The 18612-nt window shown below is 41.2% G+C and overlaps 1 protein-coding gene across 1 annotated transcript in view; it reads right to left on the bottom strand.

Annotated features, from left to right (window-relative positions):
- LOC128300300 (semaphorin-2A-like) overlaps nucleotides 1–18612 on the bottom strand; it is a 323718-nt gene that overhangs the window by 237389 nt on the left and 67717 nt on the right. The window lies entirely within an intron of this gene.

The raw sequence follows: 18612 nt of genomic DNA, 5'->3' as shown, positions 1-18612 counted from the left end.
TATTCCATTTTAATATTACCCTCGCTTTGTTGCGACATTCCTCTCAAAGCGGTAACAGAAAACGCACCCATTTTCCATTTACATCCTGAAGTAAGCGCTCCCACGTAAGGAAGACGCAATCCTTCCTGGTTTTTTTAATAATCAGACGCTGGATAATGGGAAAGGTTCTTGAATAAGTAATATTTTGCGTCCTTACTACTCGAAACACAATAGTATTTGTGATCGCATCCGGGGGAAGAATACTCGTGTACACTATTGTGCGCTCGAGTTTCATCTCTGGCTTGAACTCCATAGCAAGAAAGAAAAAATACTACGACGCATCGCTTCAAATGTTCAATCGTTTGCCGATTGAGCCGCGCACTGAGTGAATAATGATGACAATGATTGAACCGGGCCTCTCGAATCGTTCCACGAACTTTACCGGTAAGAACACCGGTGTGCGACCGGTAGAGGAAGGATCATGTTTGCGGTTGTGTTTGCCCTTAATGATGTTGGCCTCTTGCTCCCTCCTTTCGTTTTTTTCCCGCATTCCGCGCAGTCACATTGTGTTTGTTTGCCGGGTGGTACTAAGAAGTGAAACGCTATAAGCTGGGCGGCAAAGAAGATGGTTTTCATCAGCAAAAGAAAACCCGGTCGCAAGACAGACTGTTGCAGTTGCGGCCGGGAGTGAGAACAGGATTGAAGAGGATGCGCTTATTCGCAAGAACCTGTCATCGAAGGGGACGCGACCGTGTATCATCATGCTTGTCAAGGTTCTCCGGAAAATGCGACACACTACTTGAAGGAGCAGCCGCGCGGCAAAACAAAAACCTTCTCAAGGAAGGAAAATCCCAACAAACCCCCCGAAGGGAGAATGAGGAAAACGAACGACAAACTCCGTCTTGCTGCTTCGTCCCATTGTTTGCCAGGTCTGGTTTTATGTTTGCAGGTGGTTTTACTACCAACATTTACTTCCATTTTGCAATCAAAGCCATTTTGGAAAACGCGCCAGTATATATGGAACCTGTCAGACAGTTGCACCGGAAACTTTGTAACCGGAAAAGTATAAGCTCGGCTTGTTCTGCTGCTTCTTGCATCGGTTCCCACGATGTGCGAGGGGTTGTATCCGATGAGCAGTAAACTTTACTCGCGGAAACGACTTTCACCACTCCGAAAGGCTAAACAAGCGACAAATCCATCCAACCAGGATGCATTCTAACCCCCAGGATCCCACACTTCTTCACCGAACGATCGTTAACTGGAAGCGAAATTTTAATTAATTGTCTCTTGATAGTTATGAAATGACAACGCTCACGACGACGACGATGACAACAGCATCAACATACAAATAGCCAGCATTAGCTTCCCATTCCTCCCGTAGTCTCCTTCTGTACGTAACCATCACCATCATTGCCTATCCAGCAGATGGAAAAGGTGGCGTCGTCGTCATTTCGGTAGGACGGAAGTAATAAAACTTACCTTATCCCTGAACTCACCTCCCCCTCCACACACACACGACACGTGCACACATTAGTATTAGTGCGCATTAGTGTCATAACGCGACGGTACGCGAGTGTTCATGCGCATCTCGAAAGCGCACACGTGGTGCTTTTCCGGTGAGGTGGTGAGCATAAATAAATGTAAGCGTAATGCTTGGGAGGTACCATATGCCACCCAGCACGCGTGTATCAGTGTCTGTGTTTCGCCTGTTTGCTCCCACACACACACACAATTAGATCGCAACTAATTAAAAGCATTAAACTTGATATTCTGCAAACGATTCGGTACCCCCTCGTCGTGCTGTCGTTTCGGGATCGGGTTTGAACCCATTACAAATCTTTCAAACATCAGCATCACAACCAACAGAGACGCATTGGAGACCCTTTGTGCGAGGACATTAAGTTCTTGGAGGGCGAGATAGATATTGTGGCACGATATCCGAAAGCGTGATATGAATACGGAATTATTGTTGGTTATTATTCATCTCTCTCTCCAATGGATTTTACTCCGTTGCTGTAACATATGGAATAGAATTGATTTTATAAAGCAAGGAATGTCCTGAGAATGAAACCGATCCAAATATTGTGTATTTCTAGTAATCTTCAATTATTAGAGACGTGAATAATGTAACTCGCCCTCATGCAGTGGCGGGTTTAGCGGTAAGCAAACTAAGCAATTGCGAACTGACAGAGGCCCCGAGCTGAGACAGGCCGAGAGTTTAAGATTTACCTTTTTTAGAAAGCGGGTTAAGCAAAAATTCAAGATAATTTTACAAGACAAAGTCTACTGATCTACTGTTCAAAGAATGCCCCGATCTTGGGCTAACATTCATCGGCAGGAGGCGAACACAGCAAATCAGATCACATCAGATTAGAAAAAAAATCAGATTACAGATCAGATCAGATCGTTGTGTGCACATGTGTGCACATCTAAAAAAAACGCAACCCTAAAGCAGTTTTTGTGTACCCTGCGCAAACCATTCCCTTAACCTTGTAGGCAATTTTGCAGCTAAAAACTGTGCTAGTGCCGTGAAATATTTTAGTTTCATGCAAAACTTATATACATGTATTTCTTCTTCCACACACCGTTGTAACAAATTACAAAATAATTTTAAAAACTGCAAAACTCAACCTATAACTATTAAAAGAATTTCTGATACAAGGTGGTCAGCAAAAGCAGACGCTGTAAATGCTTATTTTCGAGGGTGGAGGTTGGAAGCGATGGATACTGACGATGAGAGGAAACGAAAAAGAACAAAGCAATTAATGACGAATAATAACAATACAATTACAGGAATAAAAAATTACAGCAAAAGATAAATTTAAAATAAACACATTCTGTGTAATTTGTGATCCCATAAAAGCGGAGTTCGACCGAGTACACCCGGGATAAGGTGACCTTTCACCGTTTGGAGAAGGAAATGTCTTCAAACGAATGTGAATTGTACAATAGATTAAGTTACTCTTAGTTGTAAGCAATACGGCTTGGCCGTCCCTGAATAAAAAAAAAACGCGGAGTTAATTGTTTGAGTACGAATCTGTTTTAGAACCCTTCAGTGCATTACTTGACTGCAATATGAATATTCAACGCAGATCCCAGTCGTTGGAATCGTTAAAAAGAACATATAATGATAATATTGATGTATAAATGATAGGTGAATTAATGAATTAGAACATTACTTACATTTCATGAAAGATAAGGACACAATTCACAGTTCAGAACTGGACATTTAGGAAATGCATAAAATAGCAAGACAAATGTCACGCACTTTCCTAAATATTGAGATATTATTGAAAATTTTCTTAACCATCCCAATGTCAAATGCTTCAGCGGAAAGATCGTTCTCCGCTTCATAAAACGTGTTTAATGCGATACTCTCTGATTTCTTGCGCATTAAATAAAAGAACATGTGATTTTGCCTGTCGTTGATGCCGCTGTGTGTCCACTGTGATTTATTTCCATCTGTCACTGAACTGTCAAATTTTAGCTTGACTGACAGTTATGTTACGTTTACGTTTAACAGGTGGGCTGATAATTGTTTGGCCTATGACAGTAGAACACTTTTTTTTGGCCAAATTATGTTTTTGAATTCAACATACGTCCCTTCAAGGGCGATACACCAATTATAGCGGTCTTTCAATTTTTCGATACCATTTTTGTAGTAGTATTTGTCCTTTGCCTCAAAAAAGGCCTCAGTTTCGGCGAACAGCTCTTTATCCGACGATAATTTCTTCTCAGAGGACATCTTTTTGGGATCTAAGAATAGGAATTAGTCACTGAGAGCCAGATCTATGAAATACGGTGGGTGACGAAGCAATTCGTAGCCTAATTCATGAATTTTTGCCATTGTTTTCACTGATTTGTGGCACGGTGTTTGATGAAACAAATTTTTTTTTTCTTCCAATGTGGCCGTTTTTTGGCGATTTCGTCCTTCAAACGCTCCAATTATTTGATGTAATAGTCGCTGTTAATGGTTTTTTCTTTCTCAAGATAATCGATGAAGATTACTCCTTGCGAATCCCAAAAAAATTGACGCCATAACCTTGCCAGCTGATTGTTGCGTTTTCCCCCGCTTTGGAGCAAGTTCATCGCGTCCAGTCCACTCGAATGACTGTCTATTGGACTTTGGAGTGAAGTGGAGAAGCCAAGACTCATCCACAGTAACATACTGACGTAAAAACTCGGATTTATTTCGCTTAAACAGCTCCAAACTCTGCTCCGAATCATCAACTTGTTGTTGTTTTTGGTCAAATGTGAGCTCGCGCGGCAGCCATTTTGCACAGAGCTATCGCATATCCAAATACTCGTGAACGATATGTCCAACACATTCCTTAGACATCTTTAGGGTGTCAGCTATCTCGAGCAACTTCACATTACGGTTGCTTTTAATAATTTTAAGGATTTTGGTAATGTTTTCTTCTGTAACCACCTCTTTTGGGCTTCCACTGTGTTCACCGTCCTTAGGGCTCATTTCACCACTTTTAAATTTAGCATACCAATATTTGATGGTTGATTTTGGTAAAGCAGTGTCCAAAGACTCTTCATCAAACCAACTTTTGCCTTCTACTGTATTTTTCCCCTTCAAAAACTAATATTTTATCCTCACGCGAAATTTCTTCATTTCCTTGATTACTCATAGCACAAAAGTTGCATCATGCAAAATGATCTAGCTCATTAGGTTGTGGCCCGAGTGCTGTCAAATTTGGACAGAATTCGTTTGAAGGTTAGTACAAACTAAATATGATATGGATAAAAATCTTCTAGCGCGATAAATGTGTTAGGCCAAACAATTATCAGCCCACCTGTTATATGCTATGTTTAGTTGATGGAGTTTAACCGCTACATGTTAAATCATATTTGAGGAATACACTAGGAGCAGAAAAGCTAAACAATTTAGCACTTTTGTATGTAGAGCAAGATTTATTAAATCAATTAGATACAGAGAAAATTATTCCGGAATTCGCCATTGCGCAAAATCAGGCGCAAAAATATTTAGCTCATACTTATAGAAAAGTAGAATATTTGAAACATAATTAAATACAGTAGCAAATGAACTCCAAAAAGGCTAGAATCAAATTTTATTCTTTCCCTTTAAACGCAAATTTAAACTTTAAAAAAGTAAAATCGATAAAATTAATCAAACTGGAATATTTTAATTGAATTAAGCAAAAAAAAAATAACTACAGGCATTTTCCATCTTTTTTAAATAAAACGTAAGATACATTTAAGAATAAAAGCATTTTTATTAGGGCCAAAAAAACTATTGTTGCTCAGGGCCTCCGCACTCCTAAATACGCGCCACTGCCCACATGATGATTTTTTTTAAAGTTCATTTTACAATTCGTCCCTCTATCAATACATTCAGTGTCGCATCAAAATCTCAAAAACAGTTTCAATAAAAAAACGATCACTTTATTTTCCAATTGCCCTATTGCCCCACAATACAAAAAAAGAGTAATAAGTTAAAACCTAATAAGTGCCGTTGTACTGCAGTCATTGTTTTCCTTTTAAACATTAACCAAATTATGAAAATAATAGCCTGTAGCATTATCACCTAATAAATTGCCAAAATTCATTATCATTTGACTACAATTCAAACGATCAATCGCTCGCTAAATAACACTCCACTAAACCACCGTCGTGACATTTATGGCGAAATGTGGAACCCTGCCGGTATGAATTTCGCACTAAAAGTAGAACAGTTCCATAATTTTCCACCGAGAGTAAAACGAAAAATATGTGTACCACCTTTTATGTTTTATACCGCCCATCAAACTGAAAGGCATAGAAACACACTCTGTCGCATCGGCATTCATTCGCCATAGTAAAATATTTCCCCATGCATTCTCCAAAAGGGCCGATATTTTGACAGGCCGATCAATAAACCGAAAGTTTCCGAAGAAACCTTCACGCGGCCGTGCACAAAAAGGGGCCCGCGGTTTGAATGCCTAGACTTAAAAGTCATCCCAGCGGTGCGCGTGCGAAAAGATTCCTTCATTCCGGACCGATACCGGCGAACCGATTCGTGTGGCCGGAGCTTGAAGCTAACGAAAGCAAAAATAAAGCATACAACCGAGCCACACAAAAACCGTACCAAACAAAGATATACACACTGAAAAAAAAAAATGCGTGGCAAAATTACGCGCGCAGTTGCGCACGCCTTCATTCACACGCCTTTCGTTCGTGCGCTACCAGCAAAACCGAACGATCATAAATCATGGTAACAATTTCAATAAACTTTAAGCAACAATAACTCTTTCTGTGGCGTCACAGACGGTATAGAGTGTAGTGTGAGAGTGTACCGGGGACCAATCTGGCGGAGCGCTTAAAACTGTTCCTCGCGCACAGGGAAGAAATTTAACAGACGATTGAAGCAATTCTTTGCGCTGGTTAGGGAAAAAGGGCCTGCTCCCTGCAATGCTGCTGCTACCATCCTTCGTCGCTAGAGTGAGAGTTTGCTACTATTACAAGCGAAATCTGAAAATTAAACTCATAATTCTTCTTCGCATCCTTCAACTCGCGCTCGAGCCGGTTCACGCAGCACATGCAGGGGCAAGGTGGAAATTCGCTGGAAGAAACCCGAAAGAGGTTTGCTTTATTGGTAATTATTTCGGCAAAATATCCAAACATTGCTAACGATTTTCTCTCCCCCCCCCCCCCCCCCCCCCCCGCGATCACTCTTCATTCCACAAGAGCAATGTCGAGTCGCCCGGTCGCAGTCGAGCAATGTTGCCGACCTCTTCTCGTAACGTCGACAAACGGGCACACAATGCAGGGCGGCACAGCATAAAACCAACATAACGATCTCGACGACGGAAGGGTACAGGATGAATCGTTCTTTATCGCCAAACAAATCGAGCCGCGGGATCGAGGACGATGGGAGCACGAATGGGGAGGAAATTTTCCACCCCCTTTTCACGCCCGCATTCATGTGCTCCACAAATGTTTCAATCCAACCGGCAACAAACAGCGAGAAAAAATGAAGATTGTTTAAGCCTTTAATTTAAATACACCCCATCCCCCACGCTTGGGCCCTCCCCGGGAAAAACTGGCTCCATTCAACACCTAGCGATGCGATATCCTTGAAAATATTCTGCTGCTGGGAGTATAGCATGTTCCCCAAAAATGGAAAACTCGTTTCAACCGTGTAGCTTTTGTCTAGCAAATCTATTACAAACGGTTTAATCCAGTACCGGGCCACCGATTTTCTCATTTGTGCTTTTAAAACCTGGAATGGCATAGTGTAGGTATAGTGCTCCATCCTGTTCGTTTGGGTATTTTATGACTTGGTGTAAATGTTTTTAACAATTAATATTAACAATTGTTTCAAAAGCATACTAATTATAACAACTTATATGAAATATTGTTAAATAAAGTACTGCAAGTTTTTAAAAGTTTCAAACTATTGCAAAATGACGTTCGCTCAAGATCAGATTTCAATGGTTGTTTACGTTGACGGATATATTTGAAGATTTTTGACTAATTGGGTGATATTTGTAGAGCTATAAATTGTTTTGAAGGATTCAATTAAAGATTATTGTAAAACAATACATATTTACTCATTTAAAGCCGAAAAACAATAGTTTTTACTTTTAAATTTGTTCGAAAACTCTTGAAATCGTACGAAGGTTTTTGAATTAATTTGTTTACCAAGTTTGTCCAAAATAGCATACAAAGTAGTATTGGTACAAAAGGCACTCTTAAATTATTAAATTATATAAATTTATAAATGATTACATATCATATTATTATTATTAATTATTATATATATATCATTTATAACGAACTGAATGCTTCAGTTTGATAATAATTGCTTTTTAAAAAATGTAGTTTCACTAATGAAATTCCGTACGCCGCAATGTGATAGGTTAAAAACTGAAATTATGACAAACGTATTTTGAATTATATGATGTCCATCATGTTTGAAACCGTTTTTCGAGCTAATCAAGTTTCGAGTTCTCGAGTCCTCGCGAGGATCGCTTTGACACTGCTGAACTTGTCGACCAGTAACAGTGAAACGGATTATCCAATGCACTTCGAATTAAGTTTACTATGAAGAAGAGGAACAGTGAAATATTGTTACACACAAAAACCTGAATTTTTGAATGATATCATGTGTACCATCCAAGTAAAAACGGTAAAAACGATTGTAATACATGAGTTTTATTAAAACCCATTCACAAAACAACTCAAACTCAAACGATCAACCAAGCACGGTAAACCTGTGCAACACCACCACATTGTGCAATTTTCCTCCTTTGTTATCTGCTCGATGAGCTTAATTCATCAATCAACGAACGAACACACATACCAATCACACGCCAACTCTACTCTACTCTATTGATGGATCTACTCTTTCGATTCTCCGTAAAGTCAGGACATACAAGGGCAAGCACAACCAAAATAAAAAAAAAAACCAGCACACCCATACATTCTTTACCTTGATAATTAATTAACATGAAGCAAGCCGGAATGTGTGTATGAAGACGAGCTTCACTGGACGCAAATTGACCAAGGACACACGACGGCACAACCAACAAGCTCTCGGTGGTTCGTCGGTTGCTCTCATCAAACTAACTTCCCCATTGCCGCACACGCCCCACAAGATCCATCTCATCAGTTGACCCCGGTTCGGTGGTGAAACAATTTATCTTTCAATCTAATTGATCACTTCATCGAATCTTATTCATCTCGTTTGCGCTAGCGCTGGTGGTAAAGCTGCACACACTGTAGTAGTCTTGTACCGGTGCTAGTACACCCGGGTAGTAGAAAGAGACAATCAATTTTAATCCATCTAGAAGAAGGGGTTTCTTGTGTCCTTGGCCTCCGACGGAGGCGTAAGAACATCCATTCAGCACGACGGAAAGGACGATGCTGGGTTTGAGGATAACACGAACGACGAACAGAATATGGCACGGATTGTAATCTATCACACAGCGTGCCAGCCCCGCACGCCACACCATCGAATGCCGGCGATGCGCTTCTGCACACCATTTGAACGCCACAAATTGTGTTAAATATGGTCGCTAAACCCCATTCCCAATCACTTACTCGTTTATGCAATATTTTAGCCGTTCGTCTCGCAACCCACATGCGAACCCCGATCGAACATCATCCCCCCACGTGTATCGCGTTGGGATGGAAAATCAGTGTCAAGCGGGTTCAAACAAACAGAACAGAACCAACAATGGCGATCGACACAACAGGATTTCCTGACACATCGCACAAAACCCCTTTTTGAACTGCCGTCAATGGGGCCGAAACCGGAATCGGAATCTCCTGAAACCATACCCCCCACCCACCCGTTGATCTCATCGCTTAGCGAACCTGTCAATCATTAACACCACTGGAGGGAATAGAATAACGTACTGCCCCCGTCTAGGATACCGCACGAACACAGCGGTCGTCTAAGCGCCGGAAAATTCGACAAAGAATGAACCCGTTCTCTCTCGGCGGCAGAAGGCATCACACATTAGGGCGGGGGCTTTACCAAAAACCGATTACGCATTATTTGTTCGCCTTCACATATGGGCGCGACAACACAAACCTCGGGCACAAAAACGCCCAGTTCCAAATAATGCCGGAATCAGGCGTTTAACTCTTACTGCCAGGAGTCAACAAAAGGGGGGAACCATAATGGGGTGGCGAGAAATTTGTGGCAGCTTTTCCGCACGAATAATTTTGCCAAACCCGCTTGCAAGCGCTTGTAAAGCGGGATCCGCCGCGCGCCACGATTCCCACAAAAACCTTCGATGCTGAATGACGTACATCAGAGTACGGGGAACTTTCGGATCCATACGGTCGAGGGGACGTTTTGGGAGCGTTTTTCACGCGCCGGGTGGTGGTGGTGGTGGGTGGTCTTTGTGGAAAATTATGGTGGAAAACCCCAAAAGGCAACAAGTCGTACGGAGCTCTCACGAGTGCTCTCACTCGCGCACAACATCCCCCGCAGAGCCTCGCTGTTTTGGGGGATGTTCGATTTAATGATCTGTGAAAGGGAATTTTTGGGGTAAGTGGAAGCCGAACCGAACGGTTGCTGGGTTTCGATTATGTTACGGGAAAACACATGGAACATGGAACGAAATTTTCCAGCAGCCATTTTGAAACCTCTTTCGCTGTGTGTGTATGTTGAGTTGAGAGGGTGAAACGATTTAAGAGAGACCGTTCCTTTTTTCCCTGGGAGATCGGTTGCCTGGTTGCAGAAGGCCACATGTTGCCAACGCAGAGCCCCCGTCCTCGTGAGTGGGCTAAAAATTGGGTCGAACGTCACCTACCATCGCTTACCGCAACAGAAAAGGTTGCGTGCCTGGAGGGGGGTGGGGGTGGGTGCCTCACAAAAAAACATCCCACCTGAGATTGGGGCCCCTTTCTCGTTAGGTACGATCCACTAATAAATCAGAACCTACTGCTGCCGGTAGTCGCACGTACCCAAATTGTGCAGGAAAAAGGAGGTGGTCTCGAGACGGTGGTACACAACTAGCGCCTTTTCGGCAAATACGGGAACTGAAAACCATTTCGCTCGCGACGTTCAAGTTCGAAGGTGCTGGAGATTTCTTTTATGCATGAAGCCCCTTGATGGGAAGCACCATTTTCGGGGCACCGGTCAGCCGCCGGGGTGACAGAGATGAACCATTCGGTTGCTATGGTACTGTGGGGCCGTGTTGTAAACCTGGGGGGATCGCCTCATCTTCACACCCGTGGGACCCACTCGTCATGCAGGCTATCCCATTTTCCCTGGTCTAATATCCCGGAACACGACACTCTCCGATACGGTCGATTTGGAGAGACCGTTCGAAGAATTACTAACCACTTCGGCCAGGTTGAGTTCACCTGCCTCAGGTTGCCGAAGGGATAGAGAAACGCACCCTCAATACGCATGTGTCTTGATGCCACTGTGTGGTTGCCCCCCCTTCCTGCCTGTTGTTATCCCAGTTTTTCTGAATCGAAAACGGAAAATGGGGAATAGGATGGAAACAATGCGTATACATAAAACATTACACTGACGGACCCATACCAACCCATGCATAAGTTATAACGTCTGGCAACACTGCTTCATCACACAATTCCCCACCGCCCAAGGGAGACACAAAAATCAAGAATGCTTTGTGTGCACCGAACTAAAAGTACAAAACCATTGTTAGCACACCACGAACTAGAATTTATAAAACTTACAGTAACAATTGGTTTATGAAATAGTTGTTTAACTTGTCTTTTAAGCACTTTGTGTGTTTGATGTATTTTTTTTACGTATTACTATTTGATAATAATAAAAATATAACAAAGATTTAAAATCTACTTATCACGACATAGTGTACGCCACAAACTTTTGGGTAAATATGTAAATTTTGTTTAGATTTTCATGATATTGCAAGAAGTCTTCAGAAATGCAAATACCTACGAATAATATTAGCGTTATATTAAGCTTTTAATAAGCTTCATTTACATAATATGACAATCTCAATGAATCATAGTGTGAGGATTCGTAAGTATAACTTCCTTTTAATCAACATATTTTATGTTGAATGTTATAATACATTCTTCATCAAAATTTGGTAAGTAAATAATGTTCACCTGCTACCATTAAGGGGCAGGCGCTGGATAGGGAGAAGAATGCCTGGAAAAGTGCGCCCAAGGAAATGCGCATCAAGCAAAGGTCAATTATGGGACGACCATTGCTTTTATGGGGCGGCTAAGGCTTAACTATTCGTCCATGCCTAATCCTTACCGTGATACATCGTTCGTAGCAGGTGTTATTCACACACGATTCATTATTAGCCCCGAACTGGCTCTATGCTAATCCTTTTCGCAATTTAACCTTTCCGGTTCCGGAAAAGAATATAGATTCTTCCATTACCCACAATGGGAAAAGGGAAAAAGCTTCGCTCTCTACCTAACTACTCCAAACACCAGCACCAGTCTTGAGCAGTCCATTTCCTGCAGGCACCAATTTTTGGGTGGAAAGGCGTAAGGCAGCAACAAACGCCCTTCTGTGTGCTTGGACGATAATTATAAGTCGGTGGTTTAGCGTTGGTTACAACAAATACACACAAACTACATGCTGGACGTCTGGATAGAAAATTTTAACGAATTACAAACAATGCGAAAAACACATGCTACGGGGAAAAATATATTACTGGATGGGAAACTGCGCTGTTTGCTGCCGTGTTTGCTTTCCAGCGCGAAATTCTCGGACGACGGAAGAAGAAGGATTAAGTGTTCGTGGTTGGATATTGTGTCACACAGCACAAGGCACAAAACCGCTGTTTTACTTCCCTCAGAAAAGGAAAACCTCAATATAACTGCAGCAGATCAGCAACTGTTTTGCAAGAAACTGAAGGATAAAAAAGCCCCCTGTTTGCACAGAACCGGTGAGTGAGAAAAATACGGTTCCTCATCGTGAGCAAGCCGACGACTACGACTTCGCAAATCGTGTCTCCTTCCTCGCGTTCCCGTCATGCCGCCTCGTGGTAGGAAAATTGCACAATTTACACCAATTATCGCTAATTATTTTAATTAAATTAAATGCTTCCTTTTGGCTTTGGCGGAGAGCGATTGCACAAGAAGTCACACCGCGCGCGCCATGTTTACTGTATTTGTTATTCCCGCCGACCGAGGGGGGGGGGGGGGGGGGGGGGGGGAGGAAAAGGTTAAATCCTGCCACTGTTTTTTCCCTTACCGCCCATCGTCAGTGGAGGAGCTGGGAAGAAAAATCGCACATCGCTTTACCCCACCGACGCCCCCCCAGGTGTCGGAACGGAAGCGAAAGCGAAACCCAACAAAAGAAATGCTCTTTTCATGCACCGAAGGACATTTGGCACACAGGATGCTACGTTTTAGTGGTGCCGATGAGCGCGTGTTTTTTGTTTCTTTATCCCTTCTCGGACGCGTGGAGCTCTCGGGCGGAAGCCGAGAAATCATTAGGCGTGCCGGGGAGACGATGCGGAATGTCACTTTTATAATCTAATTTAGACTGCACCGGTTCGGTTGCAAACCATGGCGGCTGGACTGCTACGGGGCAATGGTTTCACGGAAACGTACAAATTGCTTCTCTTTTAATTATTATCTGAATGCAATTATGGGCCTGCTTATTTGATTCAATATGTAAACAATTCAGCGATAGGTTCAAGCTATAAAATTATTATTATTATTATTATTATTATTATTATTATTATTATTATTATTATTATTATTATTATTATTATTATTATTATTATTATTTATTAGTTTGTCTGCACAAGCTTCACAAACATAACTTATAACTAAGCGCCTTATTTAAAAACTAACATAGTGGCAAAGATAAGATAAGTACTTACTAAGAGTAAAGGTCTAGACTAGAAAGAAATTTAAATTAAGGCTACTAAGGCAAGAGAAAGGAGGGATGAAGGTATCAAAGAGAGGAAAGGAGACGAGCACGATAGGAAGAAAGAGATCGGTGAAACTCAAACAGGTGACACTAGGAGTTGAACAAATGCATTGCTCGCAACAGAGGGTTGTTGCGGCCAACAGGAGTTCGCAATGTAGGGGTATTTAAAAGATGGCGAGAACGGAGGGAGCGGGAGGGAGTTTACAAAGGTATTGCAGACAAAAGATCCGGTGCATCCGTGCAATCCAGGAGGAGAGCAGCGATTAGGGAGGATTGAGCTACAGAACGGCGTGCCTCTAAAGTTTCAAGGTCTAAATCACGGCATCTTGACTCATAACTGGGAAGGGCAGAAGAGAGTGCCTCAGAGCGTTTGCGGAAGACGAATCTGGTGAAAGACCTCTGTACCCGCTCGATGCGATCGATGTGGATTCTAGCTGTCGGAGACCAGATCACTAAAAACAATACTCCAGTTTCGACCAGCGAACAGAAGAGCACCCGGAAACACGCGGAATTATTGAAGTCACGGGCAATACGTTTCAAGAGGCCGAGAGTTCGACGAGCCGAGCTCACGACCTCGTTGATGTGATGGCGAAAAGTGAGTCCACAGTCAAACCAGACGCCTTAGGTCCCTAATTAAAGAGACTCTAGACACAGGATGATTGGCAAGGGAATAGGAAAATGAATGAAAATGAAAATTGAAGACATTATTACGAAGAATACATTAATTATATAAAATGTAGAAAAGAACGTCATTTAGGATTCGTTAGGATCTAAGCGATCGGGGTAAATTATTCTGCGTTTGAGGTATTATAAATTCAGGAGGTCTTATCACATATCCACGCAATAGACAGGATATTACAAGTACCTCGAACAATTCATGTCCAAATCAATTTATTGAAGAGCCTCAATTGAACCATGGGCCTGATAATGCACTCAGAATGTCCCGCAACAAACGATAACCCACAAGCATTGGAACAAATGGCAAACCCTCAAGGTAAAAGTCAACCAACACTGGAAGTGGATACTATCGTCCACTTCCGGATTTTGTTTCGCCGTGGATAAACTTTTCCTCGTTTGTGCTATTGTTTAACTTATGAAACATTTTGTTGTGTTTTTTGTTTTTTTGGAACATAAAACACATTGCCAGTGACAGAGAGTCTACCATTCTCATCGAAGCAAAACCGCGGAAAGGCTTTATTAACAAAACTCTTTCCGAGTGAAATGTAATAGGAAAAGTTTTGCTTGTCATGCAGCAATATGGCCATTCATTTCCCTTCCATTCGATGGGTTTTATTCACGGTGCTTTTTTATTCCGTTAGCATTAATTCTAAGCTCAGTTTCGCGCTCTGGCACGTGTTTTGGTCGCGTGATGTGGTGTTGTGCAGAAGTTGGGTGAGGATTAGATAGAGCGGAATCGATTAAATAGAACGAGCTGTTAATTGCATATTGTTGATGCACTGGTTGTGATGGTGATGTTAAGCATTGTTATTGCAAAACTCTTTAGTACAAGCGGATTGTTTGGTGAAATTTTATTACTCACTGACGCAGTGTAATGTTAATAGGAATGGACAAACCGTCAACATTGATAAACGAACCTGAAAAGAAAAATAATTAAATATTAATACAGAATTAGTCTTGATACACGAAACAATATAAATTATTTTAATAATTGACAAAAAAACTACTCAAAGAACAGTTAACATTTTTTTACAAGTACAACAGAAAACTGCTTCAGTGACAAAAAGATTCCCAATGAAATCTTTACCTAACGAATCTGTTGCAAATTCTGAATTTATAAGTAGATTTTTAACAGCCTCGTTATAATTAGAGACGTTCAAAATTTATTAGTCTTCTTTATAGATTGCAACAGGAATAGGGCGCGATCCTCGGAATGCAGCCCTTTTTATTGCCTTGCTGGTGGCGCCCTCTCCCGTCATTTGTTTCAAGCTCCGATCCTCCAGAAAAGCCAAAAAGCTGTCAAAAACTTTGACAGAAACCTAATAAACAACGACATTAATATACAATTGACATGGATAAATGAATAGGTAGGACAGTAACTTAATGAAAAATTTTATAATTCAAATAAATTTGCTTAATCACATTCTTTGAACAATTTCTCCAATGAAGTTCTCTCTTTCTACTAAACAGGTTAACAGCTGCTATGAGTGACAAGAAACCTCATTAGTTTACATTCGTTCTATAATATCCCAACCGACAACAAGCGATCAAATAATACTCGTGAACAATTATTTTAATTGCAATAAAATTAATTTCTATCCCAAACCCGAAACACGAACTCAACCGAAACGCAACGAAACGCGTTAAATTACGCGCCTGGCTCGGAAGAACTCGCGCACCCAACAGCAAGCAAGAACGAGTCCTGTGTGCCGTTCCCTAAATTGGATGCAAATTAGAGCAAACTCGTACGGGCGATCCTTTTTGCCACCTGCAGTACTGCGCACTGAACCTTTCTTTCTTGCTCATTAAAAAACACGGAATGAAATCAAACGCACAACGGTTGCACCATCGCACGATTGGTGAAACAGAACCGGCCGATAATCAGGACCACGCACACACACACACACACGTACCTCGCTCCGAACGGATCGAAAATTATCCCAAAATGCGAAATGAGACCCGCCGGAATCGTTGTTCGCCGCATGCACGGTACAAATTGTGCACCGAAACTCAGACCCAGTCTTAATGCAAACTGTTGATTTGCTGCGTCCAATATTGGGTTCCGAGTACCGAACGGCCTGCTTGGTTGGTTGACCGCCTCTCGCGGGCCGGAGCGAATGAGAGGCTGGACACAGGCAGCTTGTTTGGTTGGAAATTAATTTTCAATTCGCAATCGTGCTGTACACGTCTGGCACCAGAAGTCTGCTCCGGCCAAAGTCATGCACACATACCACAGCGGCACATCAGCAGCGCAGCAGTGCAGTTGCACAGCCCGGGCGTGGAAACATAAGTTTCAATTAGTACCGAAACCGGAAATCGATCGAAACAATCAACACGCTCTCATGCGCGGCTGGTGGTTTTCGGGGGGAGATCGGGGGGTGGAACTCGCGCCCAGATAGTGGTGCCCGGGTGTTCGTGGTTTTCGATAGGATAATGTTTTCCCTAAGAAGTAACCTTTCGAATTCGTGTTTTTTTATATTTCATTTGGATGGGAGGTTTTTGATCAAATTGATTTTAAATCAAGCGAGGCAAAGATAGCGATGCACGCTGTTGCAGCTGTGCGCGGCATGCGGATATTGCGCACTGCACTTTCGGAAGAAATGAGATGATTTAAAAAAAAAATGGCTGAATTAATGGGGCCACATTTCCGGGGAGAACGATCGGTTGGGCAGTTAGCAGTTATGCAAACACGATAGGGATTAAAAAGTAAAATTACTTTTTTATGACTAGCCACAATCCTCGTTGATTGATTCGATGAGTCAAATTGGTTAATTTAAATTGTTGGATATACATTGAAAATCTTTTACAGCAGTTTCATTGATAAAACATTTTAAATTTATTTTCAATTTGCTATTCGCTTTTCACTATTATGCTAATAGATTCATAAAATATAATTATAATCCGGACGTATGCATTATGCAGCACATCGATTTAAAACATTTTGATTATAGTTGGCTGTTTTTTATTCGCCTATCGTATAGTGCCTTGGGTTTACGAGTAAGTTTCGAGTGTGTCAAGTATTAAAAATTTGAATTTATTACTTTTTCAATAAAAAAAAATATAAATAATATTTGTTTTAAACATTATTATACATTATTAGCAAAGTTTTATTACATGCGATGTCCAACAGAAGCAAATATCTAACAACAATGATTTCCAGATCAACACCCTTTTCCAAGACCGACCAAACCAAACTAAAACTGATTAAAAAGAAGCTTATTTCGGAAACAGGGTAATGCATAAACTACAACAAGTAGCAATCGAATAGTGCTAGACACTGATTATAAAACAGATAAATTTTCGACAGGCAAAGGACCATTCATTACTATATATAATATTTTACTAAGTTGTGACTAAGTCTCATACTTTGGCCATTATTCCCTCACTAATCGCTACAAACGAGTTAGCAAAATTTAACACAGTTTGGATGATGATTTGATAACTAAAAATCAGATTATAATAGATCACACTGTCTTGAAAGCATCACATGTTTAATTGCTTAACATGACTTTTTGGGAGTAAATATTTCTGAGTTGTCTGTAGTGAGGTGTGGTGGAAATACTATCATTCGATTAATAATAATAATCTCGCTATTTTCGAGAAGCATATGAAAGCCCGTGGGAGGTGTGTTCTTAAAAATTGTCGAATGAAAGTTAATTTGCCATAAATTACGTCATTTAACTACAACACCGTCAAAAGTACCCAAACACACAGCTGCAATGACGTTTACATATTTCCAATATTTTTTGACACATGAGTACCTGATTTTTCTGTCCGTAAGGCAAAAGTGACGTTTACTTTTTTAAGAAACTCTTTTATAGACCCAGTAATTCATTCACATTCAATCATTTATTCGCTACAATGCATTCTATGGAGTTTATTCTGTTTACACTATTTGCTTCGAGCGTTGTAAACACAGCGAAGCGCCGATTATCCGTGCTCAGCGGGACTCGACGGTTGCCGGATAATCGGATAACACGGATAATAGACACATATCCTATTACTGATCATATGATCTTATACAGGCGCAACAAGCTTATACAATTCTTCCGTCAACGGTGTTGCCAGAATATGTCAAATTTCTTTGACTGGAACTGTCATTTCCGTGTAGCACGGATAATCCGGTTAAATGGCACCCGGATAATCGGCGTTCCGCTGTACTTCCAACCGCAAACATGTATTGAATATGCATTCAATTCAAATATACTTTATCAAATACACTTAATTCTGATTTGAACATAAAAAATGCAGAACTATTTTAAACGATTTCAACCAATCGTTATAAAAAAAACAGTCAATAGGAACTGCGAATACAACAACTTCGGTAAAATAAACCGACGAAAAAAACCTTCTTTCCACACTGTACTAGGTGTGCAGGAGAATTAAAAATAAATATCCACCCTCGAAACCGTCATTATATGCTAATTATGTCTAAATGCCGCACAATAACGGCTGGCCACTTATCTATCTTTCTACAAAGAGGCCTCTCGCCCCATCGCGGGGCTGGGTGTTTGGTTGTGTTCCACAGAATAGCTGTCAAAGAAAAAATTATCTTACTTCACAGAAGCAAAAAAAAAAACCGAACCATTCGA

Source organism: Anopheles moucheti, chromosome 3 (genome assembly GCF_943734755.1).
Source record: "Anopheles moucheti chromosome 3, idAnoMoucSN_F20_07, whole genome shotgun sequence".
Taxonomy (NCBI): Eukaryota; Metazoa; Arthropoda; class Insecta; order Diptera; family Culicidae; genus Anopheles; species Anopheles moucheti.
The sequence above is the reverse complement of the archived record's forward strand: the minus strand, read 5'-3'. Positions and strand labels throughout refer to the sequence as shown.